Consider the following 18,260-nt stretch of genomic DNA (forward strand, 5'->3'; position numbering starts at 1 on the left):
AGCCACAGCTCCTCAGGGCGGCCTGGGCCTCACCTCCCTCATAGCAAAGAATTTCTTCCTAGTATCTGACCTAAACCTCCCCTCTTTTAGCTTAAAACCATCCCTGCCACCCCCAGCTCATAAAACCAGGAACTGCTCTAATCAAGCTCTAACGAAGCCATTCTCTGCGCCTTTAGCAGATGGGAGTCCAGTGATAAGAAACGGGCGAGAGAAGTAAGTGCCCGCAGCCAGGGCCGGGCTGGAGGCAGCCAGATCTGTGCTGACCCCAGGGAGGGACTTCGGTGGGAGCAAACTGCAGGCGTTGAAACAAATCCAAACCAAACCCAAGCCAACACACACACACCTGGGATTTAAAAGGAAGCTAGCAACCAGGTATGTTTCAATAGAATTCATAAAACAAGCATAAAAAGCCCCAAACCACACCAGTAAACACGGCATTTGGCGTTAGTCCTTGTGGGAGGGGGCTTCGCTCCCAGCAGCTGTGCAGCAGCAAGGTGAAGCAACCCTCATTAAACCTGCCTCTCCTTTCGGCCTCGCTCATCCCCAGCAGTCTCCGAAAACGTCCTGCTCACAAACGTTTCAACCTCCTTTTAAAAAAGAAAAATCATTAGGCAGGGGAATAAACACTCCCATTCTACAAACGCACAGAAGTGAGCAGTTAAACACGCAACTTCGGGAACTTTTCCAAGATTTATATGTTTTGCATGAAAAGCAAATGTTTTTTTCCTGCCTGGGAAAACATTGAAATGCCACGCTTAGGAAGCCAAGTCCGTTTGTTCCCGCTCGGTGCCGCTTCTTGGGCAGAACCCAACCCGAGCCTCGCACAGCGCAGGGACTGGTGCCGGTGCTGGTTCCCAACCTGTGGCCAAGTCCCCACAGACCCTGCACATATGGGGCTCATCAGTGCCGCCCTCCTCGCTCCCCCCACGTGGCCGGATTCAGCCCAGACGTGGGGTTTTCCACCCCTGCCCTCCGAGCAGAGGACGCTCTGCAAACCTGGAGCTTTCCCCTGGGTCACAGCCCAACCGGGCCACGACCCAACGCCGTTCTGCTTTCCTGGGAAGAGAAGGAAGAGGAGCTGGGAAGGAAGGGGTGAAGCTGAGCCCGGGAAGAAGGCAGGAGGATGCTTTACTTTTATTTCTCTCTATCCTACTCGATTTTTAATCGGCAATAAATTGAACCAGCTCTGGCCATGTCGGTAGCCATAAGCTACCTCCCCACGGGGCAGGGCTGCCCCCCGGGCTCAGCTCCCCTTCCTGCGGCTCTGCCCCCCGAGGGACACCAGCAAGACCCTAAAACGTGGAGCTCTGCTCAACCCCAAGTGCCAAGTCCTCACTGGGAGACCTGGACGCTTGTCACCGCAAAGCCCTCCTGCTTTTTGCAACAACACGGCAAGTGATTTCCCTCTATTTTCCCACTTATTTCTATATTTTTAAAATCTTTCTGGCCAGTTAGACCAGAACCATCACAATTGCGAAATCCAGGAAATGTGCTGCAACACTCTGTAATACTTGCAAGGCAATTAGCCAAAAACCTCACACAAATAAGCTTTTTTGCCACACCATTCTAACCACCAAGCATTAACCCATTTCTTAGGAAACGACATCTGCTGAAATAACTTCCTAATCTAGGAGCAGGCATGGAAAAAGAGCCGCCGCAGTATCTCTAGCCCGTGGTAAACAACATCTCCAGCCAGAGCAGCTCCACCAGAAGACCTCGAAGTCACCCTGGCTGAGTGCACGGCTTGGCCTGGGCCCTGTCCCCAGAGCATCAGCTCGTCAGGAAAACTGGCACGCGGGGAGTTTTCCCCGCAACACCCGGGCACCAGTGTATGGAACGGCGGCGCTTCCTCGGGGAGCCCACGGCGGAGGCGACGGCAGGAGCAGCCAGGGGATTCGGGATGGGGGTTTGCACCGCTGAGCTCTGCTTCTGTAGGACCCGAGCTGAACCCTATTGCGTTAGAAATAAATCACGGCACAGGCAGGACAGCTCCCAGGCAGTAATTGGGAGGAATAAAGAAGCCACTGGGCAACAACGCAGACAGCTTGGTTCAATTTCAAACCTCAGCGTTTACAGGGCTCTTTTTTTTTCTTGGGAAGATGTCAAAATATAAGAAAAATTAAGGTTCATGATTTGCCCTAGGAAACAGTTATCATCTACAGATAAACTGAGGCAGAGCACGATAACATAACCAGCACCACACATTGAACTAGAGCTCACAGGCAGCCAGACACAATTATGCTCAAATATCTTTCCCTATTCCAGATTAAAATAGCAGCTACGGTTCTGCGTTATTTATTATAACTCATTCCCACTCTCATTGTCTCTCCCTGCTTTTCCCTCTCCCCCATCCTAAAAAGCCAATAAAATAAAATAAAAAGCTTCCTTTTGGGAACGCGGTGGTAATAACGCCGCTACCATCTGTTGATAAGTCCAAGGACCTGCATGGGGAGGAAGCAGAGTGCGCAGCTGAAAGGGAGTCAAATGTTTGCATGGTTTTATTGAGAAATGAAATCCAGCTTTAAACATAGTAAATCGGAGACTATTCTGAATCACCTCTTGAATTTTTTAATGCTACTCCTGGGAGCACTGAAGGTAAATATGTTAATTTGACTTCAATCACGGTTCAGGAAAAAAAGCGCACTGTATTAGTTTAGGGTACCAAGTCTTAAAACTATTCATGCATTTCTGCATATTTTATACTCAGCAAATAAAGTTCCAAGGTTCTATAAGGAGGCTGAGAAATTATTCTGAGTAAGCAATAATGAGGCGTGCATTATATAAGGCTGATACTAATGGTAATCTATTATTAAAATTTAAGAGTTATAGCAGCTACATCCCGCGCAGCCCTGCGACTTTCCCCCGGCAGGATGGGGAGGCAGCACCCGGGGGGCAGTGGGGCCCCCAAAATTCCTCCCAGCCAGCTGCCTGTCGTGCAGAGGCAGCACGGGTCCCTGTGGCTTCACGTTCCTTGCACCACGCTTCGGCTGATGCTTCGGCGTAACGGATCTCCCAGAACATGTTGGCATTAAAAAATTTACGAGGTTTCAAGTTTGCGCGCCTTAGCGATCCTTGCGGCTCCCTTGACCCTTGATTTCTGCCGCGATACCCCACTCTGGTGGCAAGGAGGACGGAAATTTGACTGGCACGGTAAAAACTTATGTGCTTTCCTTCGTGTGCTCACGTGGGACAGACCACGGCCACCGTGCCACAGCTCTGCCCTGTCCCACACGTAAGCACCGGTGTGCCGAACCACCACAAAAAGCAGCATCACGACATAGGGGGGCTGAATTGGCACTCAAAAGAGCTCCGGGAGGAACAGGGTAACTACACCCTAGTGCTGCTAACAAAGCGAGCTCCTGACTTCATTAAAAAAAAAGGCACCAACCCAGAATTTGGCTCAGTTTCCTCTTTCCTACATCTTTCGGTGAGCGCCACGAGGAGTCTCTGGGGCTGTCAATCTGTATGTGACAAGCACACACAGAAATAGTCGCGGCAGGAGGGCTCAGGAGCAGCAGCAGAGCAGTGCCTCCACGTTTAACTTGTTGCAGGCTCCGCTGGCTGCTACCCTCAGCCCCGCAGAGGGGCTGGGCACGCAGGGACCCACTGCACTGCACGCCCTGTGGAGGGAAGGCCCCTTCCCCTGAAATGCAAAATTACATTTTAGCTGCGTTTCAGAGCGTACTGCTGGCGTGCAGCAGAGTTATTTTCTAAAGGAATGTTTAAGTTTAGCCCTGACAGGCAATGTTCTGCCCAAAGCAAAGGATACGGGAGCACAGCAATTGCAGAAGCATGCTTCGTTGGGACCCTTCTACACCAAAAAGGGTGGCAGGCAGCTTCACGGTGCTTTCTGATTGACAGGCTGCTGGGAGCCATGTGGCAGGGACGGACAGACGGACGGACGGGGCACTGAGCGCCACCATCCCCTGGGCACGTGCAGCTCCCGTCACCAAAGGAGCAAGCTGCTTTAAAACCAAGCGGCACAGGCCCCAGCCCCTGCAGGGCCTCGCGGGGCAGGAGACGTCCCCTTTGCTCAGCCAACCCACCAGGGCTCCCCGACTCCCGTTCTGAGGTGGATAACCAAGATATCAGCACCCGGCTCCGTACTTCTTTCAGGAACCACCTTTATATGCTGGAAGAACAGCTACGGGGCACCTCACACAGCGCAGCCGAAACGGGACATGGTGAAACAAACCATTCCTGAGCCATTTGCAGGAGGACGGCCTGGCCCCAGCTGCTCGCCCCTGCTCTGAGGTGGGCTGGATGCAGCCATCGCGGCCCTTCAGCCAGCGGGAGCTCGGCACCGCCAGGCCCGACGGGGGAGCAGGAGGCTCCAGGCCGTCCTCGCCCGCACAAATGGTGCCCACCAAAGGCCACAGCGAAGCAGAGCTTGGCTCAGCCCGACCTCCGCTCCCCCCCGACCCCGCCGCGCCACCCGTCCGCAGAAAGGCGGCTTTTCAACCCAAAACAGCCGAGAGAAAGGAGCCGGCACCGGTGGGCGCTCGCTGCCTGCCCCAGAGGCGGGAGGCAGCAGGGCCCCGAGCGCAGCGCGCCGCTGCGCCGATTCACACGCCGGCCCCTTGGTATTTTTTCCCAGAAGGAAAAACAGAAGATGCTTTCCATAAGCAGACGATTTCAGCAGCTAATTTTACCATCACTTATGGTCGACTTTATGACTAAGATTTCATGCTGACTATATTAATCCTGTCAAATCTCAGAGTGAGAGAGAAATGATACTGTATATTTTATGGCTGCAATAACTTCTAAGCCATTAGACATGCATGCTGACATGAAAGTAATCAAATTGATTTTTTCCCCTATTACAATGAAGAACTTTGCATGAGCATATAGACTCTCTGGCAGAGGAATGAAACCCCAAGAACCTTGTGCTCGCTCAGGAAATTAAGAAATCACCACAAGACATTGTTCAGAAATTTGGGTATTCTGCTTACTTGCATGTTGCTGTCACTAAAGCAGAAAGGCACACGCTCGTCGAGCAAACGATCAACAAAAGACAATGCGAGGAATAATTTGAGGTTTTGGAAACAAGGCAAACATTACAGCAGTTGCAATTAATTGCCTTCCGAGCATCAAAGGCTCCGGCGTGCCGTTGTTAACCTCGCCAGGCTCACCGAGCCCCTCACACAGCTTCCTTGCCACGTTCTCAGGTGTTAAATATAAAAGCGAGAGCAGATCAGAGGAAGTTCAGAGGACTTCTCGGGAAGCCCCGAAGACCTGGAGGCACTGACGGATGCAGCACAGTGCCGCTGAAACCCCCCCTGAAGCCGAGCACTGGGAGAGCCGGGGCCAGACCCAGGCGCTCGCAGCGGCAGCATCTCCATCCAGCCCTGCAGCAGGGCCGGGCTGCGCCGGGGGAATTGGCAGGCGGTGCTCAGCTGTCACCCCGCAAAAAGCCACTTTTCTCCTGGGGAAAAAAGCAGCTTATCCCCAGGGGCGAGAGGAGAGCTTAGATCCGCAGGCAGAAGCGCTGCTGGAAGCTCGCGCCGGCAGCAGGAGCCCACCGAAGGCAGGGACGGGACCGTGCTGCAGGCAGGAGCCCTCTGCTCCCCCGTGCTGCTGCCCCTTTGTAGTTACACGGGCAGGAAAAAAGAGATCATTAAAAATAATTGTTAAAAATGTAAATAGGCCTTTAGTTTTAAATTACACTTGCTCTGTGGTTGTTTTTTTTTTTTTTTTTTAAAACCCAACTCATAATTACACCTGGAACCACGAAACCTTTCCTTAACTACAGCAATTACCCAGGATTATAATTTAAGACCTTTAAACTGAGAGACTTGTAAAGTTCTGCACAAAGTCAGGTCGCGGCCATCCATCCCTGTGACGGGCAGGCAAGGCAAGGGACAAGGGGTGCTGGTGCAGGGCGTTTTTTATTTTATTTATTATATATATTTTTTAAATATGGATGTGCGTGTGTGTGTGTGTGTACAGCTTCTCTGGGCTAGCAAAAGAATTCTGCATTTAACCCGCATGCGTTTAGTTGCAAATCAAAATGCTTCAGTGGCTCTCTACCAACAGCAATCAGTTCCGTCTTTTTTTTTGGTTCTAACCAAAAACTTGGACGCACAGAAACGTAAAACCACAACTACAAGGATCACTTCAACCGAGACTTGCAAAATGCCAGCTCTAGTGAATTAATTCAGCCTGTTACCCAAGGCATCTGTAACGTCATCTGAGTTGCTGCTGCAGTCCAAGCATGCAAAAGGTTTTCATAAAAGTTATTAAACAGAAGAAACTACTTTTTGGGTAACTTTTTAGTTCAGTTCAATCCAAATTTAAGAGTTAGCACCTCTCCCCTGTGACAGCTCACAAAAGCAGAGACTCACCCTTGTACCTTTAAAGCCTCGTTGCTCACCCCCTCAAATGCACTTTGTTTTCCACTCCTTTATTTTTCACCTTTCAAAAACCGAATAAAGGCAGCCTGCGACTTCCCCATCATCTCCTTCGGGCTCTGCCCGGGCAGCGGGACAGAAGCCCTGCTTTGCCGCCCGCGCCACTTCTGCCCGTGTTTACCGACCACATATTTTTTAAATGACCCCCGCCCGCACGGCGCGCTGGGAGCGGCCGCGCTGCACGCGTGACTCGCGGCGTTACGGCCCAGCACCAAGCTTGTCTCTCTGCCCACATTCCTCGGCAGTGACCGCATCCCCCAGCGCCGTCCTCGCACGGACCCGCGCCCTGCCACGTTACCCGTGGCCACGGGGGACCGGGGCTGGCACCCAGCGCACCAGGGGCAGCCGCGAGGGCTTGCTCCTGCTGCTGCTGCACCTCCTGCAATCGAGAAAGCACTTTTTTCTTTCTTTTTTTTAATTGTGTATAAGCAAAGGCTTTCCCAACAGAAGGGGACCGAGTGACACCTGCAAGCTGTGGTGCTCCCAGCCACCCAGTACAAACTGGGGCCATTTGGGCAGCCCGGCACTGGGCCCCGCTGCGGAGCGCGGCGCTTGTTTTGGGGCGGTGCGGTGACTGTCCTCCCACACACCCCTCCCGGGCTGGCCACAACCGCCTCGCTCAGAACACAAGCACGCTATTCACCAGAGGGTCCTTTTAGCCAAACTGTGACAAAATTATGCTTTAAAGTTATTAGACAAAACACCCAAACCCATAGTTTCGCAAAGGTAGACGAGGTCTCCCGGGAGAGGCAGCGAACAATATCAATGAGTTTCTCATGACCTTACAGAGATTGCCATGACAACACGGTTTCAATCCTCCAAACATGGATATATTCATTTGCACCAGTGTGATTGAGAATAATTAGAGCGAGATTCTCCGCGCTGGGGAGACCGGGAGCCACAAAGCGGCGGCGACGCCGCGGCCGCACAGCCCTGCACGGAGCTCAGCCCGCGCCGCGCGATGGGGGAAGCGCTCACATTGAAATGTAAAAAAGAAAACCCACAACACTCTTTAGAGCCGTGTGACCTAATTCATTATAAAGAATGTCAGTTAGCAAACCTCTTAAATAAAACATTAAGCTAGAGGTAATTTGAAGCCTTGTGGATTTTGTTTTACTCAATTATTTTCTAATGCTTCAAGTTGAAGAATAAATATGCAGAAATAAAAAAAAAAATACCAAGGGTTTCATTTAATTCTTTTGCAAAAGAAATGAAGACATTCATACTAAAACAAAATACCCTCTACCAAGCCAGATTTTTAATTAAAACTTTTAAGTCCTACAAGATTCTTCAAGGTTGCAATATCTGCTTTGGTTTCTCTGGGCTGAAGCTCAGCCGTCCGCTGATGCCAGGCTCTGAGTCAAGGTTCTTCCACCCCAGCCAAGGGCACCAGGGAAAGGCAGGGGCCGGGCAGCAGCGGGGCAGGTGGGGACAAAGCCTGCAGAAGAGCAGCAGGGGACAGAGGACGCTCCTGACGTGCACGATCTAACGCCAGGTTAACTGGGAAGTGGGGAAAAACAACAGGGGGGAACTTGGTGGTCAGTGCTGCCGATGCTCTTCTAGGAAACACCATCAAACCCAAGGAAACTTGCCTCTTTCTACTGCAGCCCTCATGCAGAGCTTAGGCTTACCTATAAGAAAAGTAAGTTAGAGGCCAGAAAATTCTGCCTTTAGCTTAAATCTCCTGGGCAGGGTTTCCTGAGCCCTTGCCTCCGTCCCCGGGCACCCAGAGCGGGTGCGATGCACATGAGGACGGGGAGTTGTGGCCACCACCCCCAGCCTCCCCCAAGTAGCATTCCCGAGGCTTCCATTTACAGGCTTTTCCAAAAGAAAAGGAAAATCGGCCATTTATATGCAGGAGCGTTGTTTTATTCTCTAACTGCAGCAGTTCAGGGGAGCAAACTTCCCTCTGCCCCATTTACAGCACACATTCCTGGATAAAGACGCTGCGCAGAGCATCCCTGCTGCCTCCGCGGCGCAGCACCGGCAGCTGCTTGGTGGCGAACGGCAACAGCGCGGCAATTTAGGAAGAAGGACGGCTCCTGCGTCCGGCCGAAAATACAAGGGGAACACTGGGAAACGGAAATTAATGGTCTGGTGCGACAGATTATCCTGCTGTCTGGGCGAACCCAGCACCGAACACGTGCACGAGGGCACGGGTGCTGCATCAACGCCCCAGCCCAGCTCCGGCCCCGGGGACGGATCCTGCCCGAGCTGCAGCAGACAGGTGCAGCATTTCTTCCAGCCCTGCGTGGATCTGCAGGGATGGGGGCTCTTGGCAGGGCAGCTGCCCATCACCCCCCAACCCGCACCGCGGGATGAGCACGTGCCACCAGAAGAGCCTTGGAGCAGAAACGGGGAGGCTTGGAGCTGTGCTTGGACGTGTGCGTGGCAGCGTCACCGTTTTCAAGGGGACACCAGGAAGAGGTTCGCAGAAACGCGCTCCGCAGAGCTCCCCCGACAAACCCGCGCTGCGAGGGGAAACATCCAGGAAACGAAAACCCCGAAGATCAGATATTCCTTCCTGCCACCGCGGTTAGAACAAAACACCTCGCCGCTTTGATTCACCCTTTACACAAACCGAACAAAAGAAAACAAAACAAAAAAAGACCCAAACCAAACACTCTTTTCCCCGAAACTCAGCAAACAGGCTGCAGGGAAATGCCCGGGGCCGACCACAGGCCAGCTGCTGCCACCCCTTGCCCCTGTCACCCCTCACCACTGCAGCAGCTGCACCCCGCAGACACTTTTGGGGTGCCACAAGTTCTCCTGAGCGGTGCTACCCGGCACAGGCGGTGGCACCCGGCTGAGCACCGGCGCACACGCGTCCTTCCGAGATGGACGGGCCCCGACGGATCTGCTCCTCTGCACACTGCAGCAGAGCAGGAACAAGGATTAGTATTCACCCGCTCATAACGGGGAAACCCTGCAGCTAGAGGTGGAGTCGGTCGGTGCCTGAGCATCCAGCCTAAGTTGCTTGATGAATGCTAACTATGACTTCCAGCTTATTTATCTAATTTGGTTTGATTCTAAAATATTGAGTTATCTAACCAGACAAAAAAAATAGTCTGAAAATTTCCCATGCTGGTGAAAACTCACTCTGCCGTTTTACGACAGGATAATTCAATATATATCTCTGAATATTACTGACCTTTCTCAATCGCATTTGTATTGAGAAATGCCTAAAGAAATTTCAGGACAAAGGCTACGGTTTTTCAAAATGATCTGAAGTGCCTGAAAAACGGGGTTCTGCAGTGAATCAACTTTTTCAGCACCCGCTGCCATCCACAGCCTGTAAATATTTTAGCCATATGAGCTGGTTACAATATTCATTAGGGTCTATTTTTGTCAATCAATCCATACAGCAGAACATCCGATACCTATAGAACGACCCAGTGGAGTCTGGTTTCTGCATCAGGAGCAGCTCTGAACCGATACAAGGAGTTTCCAACAAAAAAAATAATGGAGGAGGGATGAAGTCGGCGGCCAATTCACCGTGACTTCAGCAAGGGCTGGGGTTTCCTGCAGGAACGTGCTGATGCCCAGAAACACGAAGCGGGCAGGGCTGGAGCGGCTCGGGGCAGGACAAGCCCTCGGGCCGCAGGTGGACGCCTCCCACTGCCCCTCGCTGGGGATGCTTCACCCTGCGACAGGCCGCCAAGGCTGCCACGCCGTGCGCTGTGCTGGAATTTGGGGAATCTGGTGCTGTTCGATGTGCCTGAGCCCTCGATGTGCGCTGGTGGCTGCAGCCTGGTGCTCAGCTCGACGCTCAGAGCCACGCGAGCCCCACGCCGATCACTGCCACAGCCCACAGCGACCATTCACGGGGGCTTGAAGCAATGACCTGAGCACACGAGTTCTCCCCCTCCCTCCCCGAACCCACGAGGTACAATATCCCCCCCTCGCGCAACCCTGCCCTGGTTTTAAAATTCATAGTTTATCAGCTTGAGTTGAGAAAATCCAGCAGAAAGGCACAAATGGATTGTGCTAGTAAGCAGAAAAACTGTTACATCTTCTGAATGTAATTTTGCCAAAAGCTTCTGCACAATTTTTTTTTGTCACGCTTTGCATTATGAAGGAAATTTCTTTTTAGAAGAACAGGAGAGTGATTTGCATAATATTCTTTGCAAGTTAATATCAGCCTCTGATAATGATCTCTGCATAATGCAAAAACGTTTGAGAAGACTGTTACAACACTAAGTAATCATATTTTAAATTATGTTTCCCTTTATAGAAAGGTGTTGCAAAAACACACAGACATGAAATCTGTCTGTTGAAGTCCTCAGAACCACCTGACCATCTTCCCACTATTCTACTGTTACATATTGCAACACCGCCTTTCAAAATCTTACAAAACAAATTACGCTGCAACAGTCTGGCTTCACAGAAGGCAGAGCTTTTTCCTGTGCCGATGCTACAGCACATTAGATTTCACAAGAGCTTCTGATGTTCTCCGCGAGTTAAGCAAGGAGCCACAAATTAAGCCGTAACACAATTAGGCACGCCGCATCAGCTCGGGCGCGCTCCCCGCACCGGGCCGGTGGTGGCAGCGCGGCTCCATGCCCGTGACACCCCCAGTAGGCCGCAGAGCCCCTTGCGGGCGCTGGAAATGGGGACCCTACAACCCCTGACACTTTGTCTGGGATGCTCCCGACCCCGAGCTGCCTGCTGGCAGCCCCCCGAGTCCCCCAGCAGCTCGCCGGGTGCCGCCGAGGCCTCTGCTGGTGTTAATCGGGCCGGGAGCTGGCCGTGACGAGGGGAGGGCCGGGAGGAGGCCGCCTGCTCCAGCAGCCCCATGGCAGCTCCTGGATGTGGGCACGAAGCATTTCCCTCTTGCCTGCACCAAATGGGGGACGCGGGTGGGAAGGTAACGGACTGGTGTGTTACACGCGTAACGTGCCTTACAGCTACAGCCAGGCGGCTCAAACCGGAGCCAACCTTCCCCAAACGAAAATCGAGAGGTGGGAGGGGTTCAGATGGGTTCCTGGGACAAGCCTTGCACGAGACCATCAAATATCAAAGCTGTGAACTTCAATTAAGCAGAGACGGGCAGCGTCCCACCCAGCCATCTCGCCCCACGACCGAGGAGGTGTGGGAGGCAGCGGGAGGCGGGCTGCACGGCGAAGCCCCTGCGGGCATCCCAGCCGCCGTCCTCCGGAGCAGAGTGGGCAACACCAGCGTCCCGCCAGCACAACCCACGTCTCCAGCACACGGCGGGGCAGAACGCAGCGCTGAGGGTGTGTGGTTGGGTTTCTCACCTCTGCTTTGGGGCTGCGCACCCAGCGGCGGCTCCAGCCGGCCTGCGGAAGGGAATCGATGCAGACAGTGTGGGGTGGGCGACGGGTTTGCCCCCTGCAAGCCTCAAGACCAGTTGGGAAGCTCATAAACTGCTTCACCAACACAGGAGGAATGAGCAGTTTTTGCAGGTGGGAGGCCTGCACTGGTTTTTCAAGGCCGTTTAAATAAGTCACGACCTTCACTATTTAAAACCTTAAAACCTTACAAAACGGTAATAAATGCTACCGGAATGTTTCTGACGTTTGAAAAAATCACTTCGAAAAGCACCATCAGACACCGCACCACCGAACACACGTACAGCTGCAGCGGTCCTCCCTGCTTTGCTGGTGGCCACGTGAAGAAATGATGCCCCGAGCTCTGCTGAGGCTGCGGCGGGGGGCACGGCCGAGCCGGACGGCCTCACACTGCAGGCTCCGCTCGAGATGCAGCCCACAAGCGAGCCCCAGAGCTCACCCGGTGTCCAGCGAGCGATCCTTACCCGGTGGTCTGGGTAAGATCTGGGAGCCTCGATAAAAGCTGAACAGCTCTGGGCTGCCTGCAGAGAAGGATCTATCTGTGCAGGCAGCTCCCAGGCAGCAGACGCGAGTCCTCCCTCTGCATCGCTCCTTACACGAGGAAACTTCCTAAATTTGACTGTGAAAATATTCACGAAGATATCGAGTGGCTGGGAACTTGCAGCCAGTCTCTTCAGGAGTGCCCACTGAGGAGGAAGCGCGCACACGCCTTGGAAGCAGGCACACCTGGCTCCTCTCCACGATGGGCGGGAGCACAATGGGCAACACGAGGGAAAAGCCCCCCCGGCCGTTCCATCAGTCATCAGGGCTACAGGACAGAAACCCCAACAATGCTGTGTAAGGTTATAAAACAGCCTGCGTGCCAAACTTGGCATTGCAGGCTGGGAACAGGAGCATCACCAGCACCGGTGGGTCCGAAACCCGGCGCAGAGCCGAGCCGAGATGCCTCGGCTCTGCCCTGACTGCAGGTATCGCAATCCTGCTCGCTGCTTGCGCTGCAAAGCCGGAGCACTAGATGCAGATTGAGGCCAAAGTTAACATGTTTACAGTTGCGCAACGGAAAAAGAGAGGAAAGAAGTAAACAGTTGTCTGAAAAAGAGTGTTATTGGATTTCTTGAAGTGACTCAAAATGAAATTTCCACAGATTTTATTGGGCTGCTCGGGTATTGATTCTGGCGTGCTTCTTTTCAGGTCTGCAGCGCAGAAGCCCACCTCGCTAGAAGCCGCGCTCACTCGCCACGCCAGCAGCGCGCGCGGGGGGGGGACGACATTTGGGGTCGCTTTGTTCTGCTCCCTCTCCTTGGCCTACGACTGCACATCGCTGAAGTGAGCCAGGGATTTCCAACAGCGACGCCTTTGTTCCCTGCCCGCAGGCACCAGCCACCGCTCGGAGGTGGGAGAGAGCAGGGGAGAGCAGGGGAAGCCCCCGTGCCCCAGGGGAAGGGGTGCGCACACCCCCGCGGCCCCCAGCACCTCCCGGGGCCGGCCCCATGCCCTGGGGGTGCTGTACTGGCTGGGATACACCAGGGACACACCGGGACAGCCTGCTGCCACCTCCCTGCCAAAGGCAGCCTGCTCGACCAGCAGAAGAGCCTCGGGCTTCGCCCATGGGTGCTGCACTCGTGTGCACGCCCGCGGCCGGCAGGACGTCACGAGCTCGTTTGACCCACGGAGCTGCGCCGAGGTGGAGCTACGCTCCGTTACCCTCGGGTTCGCGTCACACGAGATGACTTTGAATCCTTGTCCTGAATTCTCAGGTTATAAATTCAGGCGATGCCTAACCACTTGACACGGAACAACAACGTTATAAATTAAATTATTTACCCACTTCAAAAGGAGAGATAAAACACTTAAAAATCTGCCCTTTGCTGCACGCGAACAGCGAGCTCAGAGCTCAAGGCGGCCCCTGGATCACCCAACGCCGTCCAACGCGGGATTCCTTGTGGGGACCTGCTCGGTGCTCACGGCTCCACAGGACGCAAACTCGGCCCCAAGCAGTCACCACCGCTTTCCCTCCGGCCCTGCAGAAGTCCCAGCTCCAGACGGTTTGGGGGCTCAGGAGGCTCCTGCTCAGCACCACACCACCACCTGCCCCTGCACGGGCAGACCCGCTGCCCTGCGACCTCCCAGTTCCCACGCAGCTTCCCTGAACCCGCGCTCGCAGCACAGACACGAGCTGGGCTGGGACGCCGCTCCCCTCGGCTGCCAGCCAGCTCCCTCATCGGGACGCGCTCATCCTTTGACTTCATGGCTGATCCCCTCACGGTACCGCCTCATCCAGCGGCACACCCAGCCCATTGCCAAGCCCATTGCCAAGCCCATGCCCCGTCCCGGCGCTGAGAAAGCTTTCGCCAGGAGATCCGCGCTCACAACCCTCCCCAACACCCTGCAAGAGGTGCAGGCGACGGGAAGCTCTTAGCACAGAAGGAAAACGGCCAGAAACCTTCAAGAGAAGGCGCCCAGAAAGCGAGCACGGCTCGGGCTGAGCAGCACAGAGTGTTCTAGATGGGCTGGAGGCTTGGCAGGGCTCGAACGGCCAGGCGCAGCCCATGGACCTGGAGAAGCCATGGCACGGTTCCTAGGAGCTGTCTGATGAGTCAAGAAGTCCCGTTGTTCGACTCACTGCACGGCCCGAGAATTAGTCAACCCTTCTCTTTAGCCTACCCCGGAGCCGGGGAGGGGGGGGGGCGCACTGGCCCCCATCCAAATATTGTGTAAACTGCAGAAAACCTATTAAAAATAATTAGTAATAATTATCGCTCAACCTCTAGAAACACCATTTTGGAGGACGGGAGAAAACACAAAGCCATGCAGCGAATTATTTGCTCTTCTCACGCGCCTTTCTTCCAGGGGCCTCGCAAACTCACCACCACCCGACGCGACGCCCTCACCGTGCACAGCCCCGCGGGCAGCAGGACCCCCGCATCTCGTGGGCTTTTTATTCCTACAGACACCCCCAGAGAGCCGAAGCGAACCTCCCAGCTTCCGCTTTCTAAAAGGCTTCCCCCTCTCCCTCCTTTTCTTCCCCCACTCTTTTAAAATCCAATTATAGCGCAGCTCTCTCAGCAGGGGTCAGTGTAGAATAAGAATCGCCAGAGTTAATGGACACAGGACCAAAAAAAGATTAATGCCTAAATGGTTTCAAAAGTTGTATGATGCAGATTTCATTAACATTTTAATTGTAACGTATCTTTTTAATCTGCTTTCACACTAATGGTTTTACAGGCTTCAAAAAAGAAAAAAAACTGCTGACAACAAAAATATCAACATACAAAAATTAACAGACAGAACTTCGGGCTGTAATGGGAAACGAACGAAATGCAGAAAGCCGTGTTAATGATGCATTAAGAGCAGAGATTGTGCTTAAACAAGAGTCAAAAACTGAGCGCTACAATCGCACGCCCGGGCGCCCCTTCCCCAGGCGGCCTCAGCCTCCTAGCAGGCCCCGGGCAGCACGACCGGAGGTAGGCACACTTTTATGGAAAAAAAAGCATTTTAAACTTGTCAATTCACCTGATTTATTCCCGGTGACATACCAGACCGGGCTACGGGCTTTTTTCTGCTGTCGTTCTCCACGGCCCTGTGCACGGATGGCTTCGTCCCTGCTCTGCAGGCTCAGGTACCGTGGCCACGGCGGCGCTCACACGTGAGGAACGCGGTTATAACCCCCGCGCAAACTTTACTCTTAACTGGAAGACAGCTAAAGCTGAGCAGCGATGTTCCGGTAAGCGCAGGCATGCACCCATGACGTCTGTGTGTACGAAGAGGAGGGAGCTGCAGAGCGGGCAGATGAAGTTTCACACAACTTTGTCTTTGTGCAGAGCAGGGACCAAATGGCACGGCCCCCGCCCGGGAGGCTGGCCGGCAGCTCAGACACGCTGCAAAAACTGTCACCTTACTTTGCAGCCTTTTACTTCGGAGTCCGTCAAAACTTGTCAGGAGGGCTGAGATCAGTCGGAGCCATTCAAACCCTCTGTACGGCTGTTAGCAAACCACAGAAACCTGGGTCTGCGGTGAGAACATGATCCCGAAAGGTAACCCAGGGCACATCACCCTGCTCACGTCTGCTCCTGCGAAGGCAGCTCCTGCTGGCGCAGCCCTCCGAAAGCCTTCCAGGGAACAAACACCTACGGGGAGGGTGAGCCCCTGCTCGTGGGCACCCCGATCCCACCGGCTGTGAAGGTTCAGCTCGGCACCTCCGTGAGATGCCTGTGCCCACGGGGCCACGTGGGTGCCGGGGCAGCGGGTGGGTGCCTCCCGCCCCACGCTGCCCGGCCGCAGCTGCCTCTGCCCTCCCAAACCGAGCCCTTCCAGCCACCTCCAAGTGCGCAAAACCTCTCTCCCCGTCTCTGTCAGGCCACTGCCTTCCACGTGGGATGCCCTGAAACGCCAGCCGCGTGTTTACACACCTGCACCTCGCACCTCTGCGCAGCGTAATCCCTTCACAGCTTGGCACGCTGGAAAGCACTGAGGACGGAACATTATCGCTCCTCAGTTTTGCCACTGCTGTACCTTCGCTAAACAGCGTCTTTTGCAACATCTCTGCAGGAAATTATGGTATTCTCCAACCCTGCTCTTGTTTTTCTAATGCCTCATACAATCGGAGCGTAAATGTTTGTCCTATGACAGCGAGAACTGGCATGTGAAATATGTACCCCCACACAATATATATAACCGAGGCTGCCATATGCTTCCCCAGTGGATATCATGATACGAACGCGCTCGTGGAGCCCAGCCAGCGCTGGCACCGGAACACAGGACCCTTTCCACACAACTGCGCTGCCATCGGGCCCACGAGCCTGACGAAGCACAAGCTCGGTCACATTTAACCCGCAACGCTTCGCACACGCTATTCCTCAACCTGCCGCCGAAATTCCAGCTCCAGACACCCTGGGATGAAACACATCCGTCTCCTCCCCCGGCCCGACAGATCCCGAAGAGCCCCGCTCGCCCCAGATCGGACGCCGCGAGGAAGGAGGATTTTTCTCCTTTTTTCCCCTCGCGATTCACAGACCCCGATGCCGGCCGTATCTCGGCGGGGTGACGGCGAGGCGAGGCGCTGCATCTCGCCCCGGTGCCTATATATGGCCACCCCGACGGGGCCACCTCCCCGCCGCGCCGCTGCTGCCCGCTCCTGGCGCCGCGCTCGGCGGCCGGCCGGCAGCGCCGGGCACGCAGCCACCCCACGCTCCCCCCCCCACCCCGGCACGTCAGGAAGCTTCGCCGGGAGGGGAGAGCGAGGAAAAAGCACGTTTCGAGACTGTCCCGTAGAGAATCATTGCGTCAGGATGGGGTAGGACCTGCCAAGTTACTTATGTTTAAGTGGACAGATCAGAATCGCCCAGAAGTTTGAAAACCCGTCTTTTTTTCTGAAAACCGTACCCGTTTATGCAGCCCCCCCCCACGCCGGTTTGTTGCTGGAGGGCAGCCGGTGGCTGCTGAAGCAGCAGCGGCAGCGATTTCTCCGCCCCGTCCACCCACCTAAGGGAAAAAATGCACTGAAATATTTGCCTTGATAGGAAACGAAAACATAAAAATGTACTTGACATGCAAATTTAAAAAAGAAAAAAAAGTCTGATGCGAGGACCTGCAGGAGGCTGAAGCAGAAGCAGGCTGCCTGCAAGCAGCGCTGGGAGCACATGGAGCACCGAGCCCGTGCCAAGAGCTATTTATCTTCATTGCAAGGGGCGGCGAGCTTCGGAGGGTCTCCGTCACCGCACCGAACAAACGACCGCGCTCGGCGCGCGCGTGGCCCAAGTCCTGCGAGCAGCTGCAGGCGCCCGTCCCGCCGCTGTCCCCGGGGGCTTCAGCCCACCGAGACCCCTCCGGCCGAGGAAGGGAGCCCGGCGAGCTCCCTCCATCCACCCGCAGCTCCTCGCGGCACAGGCTGTCCCCGCAGGATGATTTTTATTACCTCCGTCCCCATTTAGGAGCCATCACATGACAAAAAGGAGCGCAACGCCGCCCAGCCGAGCTCTCCCCGGGACTGCTTCTCCCTGCCCGGGATCGTGTCACGTTAACAAGTTTTCCCTTAACGGCAGCATTTGTGGGTACAAACGCTGTAGGATTTAATGTATTTTTTCTTTTTTTAATTTTCTGTTCTGCCTCCAAACATTTGCTTAAAAACAAGTTGAACTTAAAAAAATCGCTAATGAATCACAGTTCCTAGCAAATGAGCAATTGCAGTTGACACAATGAATTATGCCTGAAGCAAGCTGGGAAGCATATTTTGCAAATGATCTCATCCACAGGCAAACCTGGCATGACACTTGATTTGCTAAAAAAGACACAAAGGCTGTCAAAATTCCTGTCACTTCGCAAATAAAGTCAGGTAGAGAAAACCAACAGCCTCACCCTCTTTAGCATGCTTAACCTATTTCTCAATTTCTGCACAGGCTCGATTAAGACGAGCCCTGCGCCACACACGCCCTTGAGGTGTTTCCATCCAAACTTGTTTAAGCCCGGTGAGAGCGGGAGGCCATCGGCCCTGCCTCGACCTCCCGAGGTGCTGCAGACCCCGCGGGATGCTCAGGTGGCA

General features: G+C 54.2%; 1 protein-coding gene across 7 annotated transcripts in view; it reads right to left on the reverse strand.

The window, feature by feature from the left end:
- The window catches only part of NACC2 (NACC family member 2), a 73,207-nt gene that overhangs the window by 30,384 nt on the left and 24,563 nt on the right, over nt 1–18,260 (reverse strand). The window contains exon 2 of one of the 7 annotated variants that reach the window (XM_080562085.1): nt 6,415–7,910. The exons of 4 other annotated variants lie outside the window; for them this stretch is intronic. The gene's annotated coding sequence lies outside the window, so the exon portion shown is untranslated. Of the gene's footprint in view, nt 1–6,414; nt 8,042–17,309; nt 17,649–18,260 lie in introns of those variants that run through there. 2 more of the 7 variants (XM_080562081.1, XM_080562086.1) reach the window with 2 other exon arrangements.

Source organism: Anser brachyrhynchus (assembly GCF_964034855.1).
Source record: "Anser brachyrhynchus genome assembly, chromosome: 19".
NCBI lineage: Eukaryota > Metazoa > Chordata > Aves > Anseriformes > Anatidae > Anser > Anser brachyrhynchus.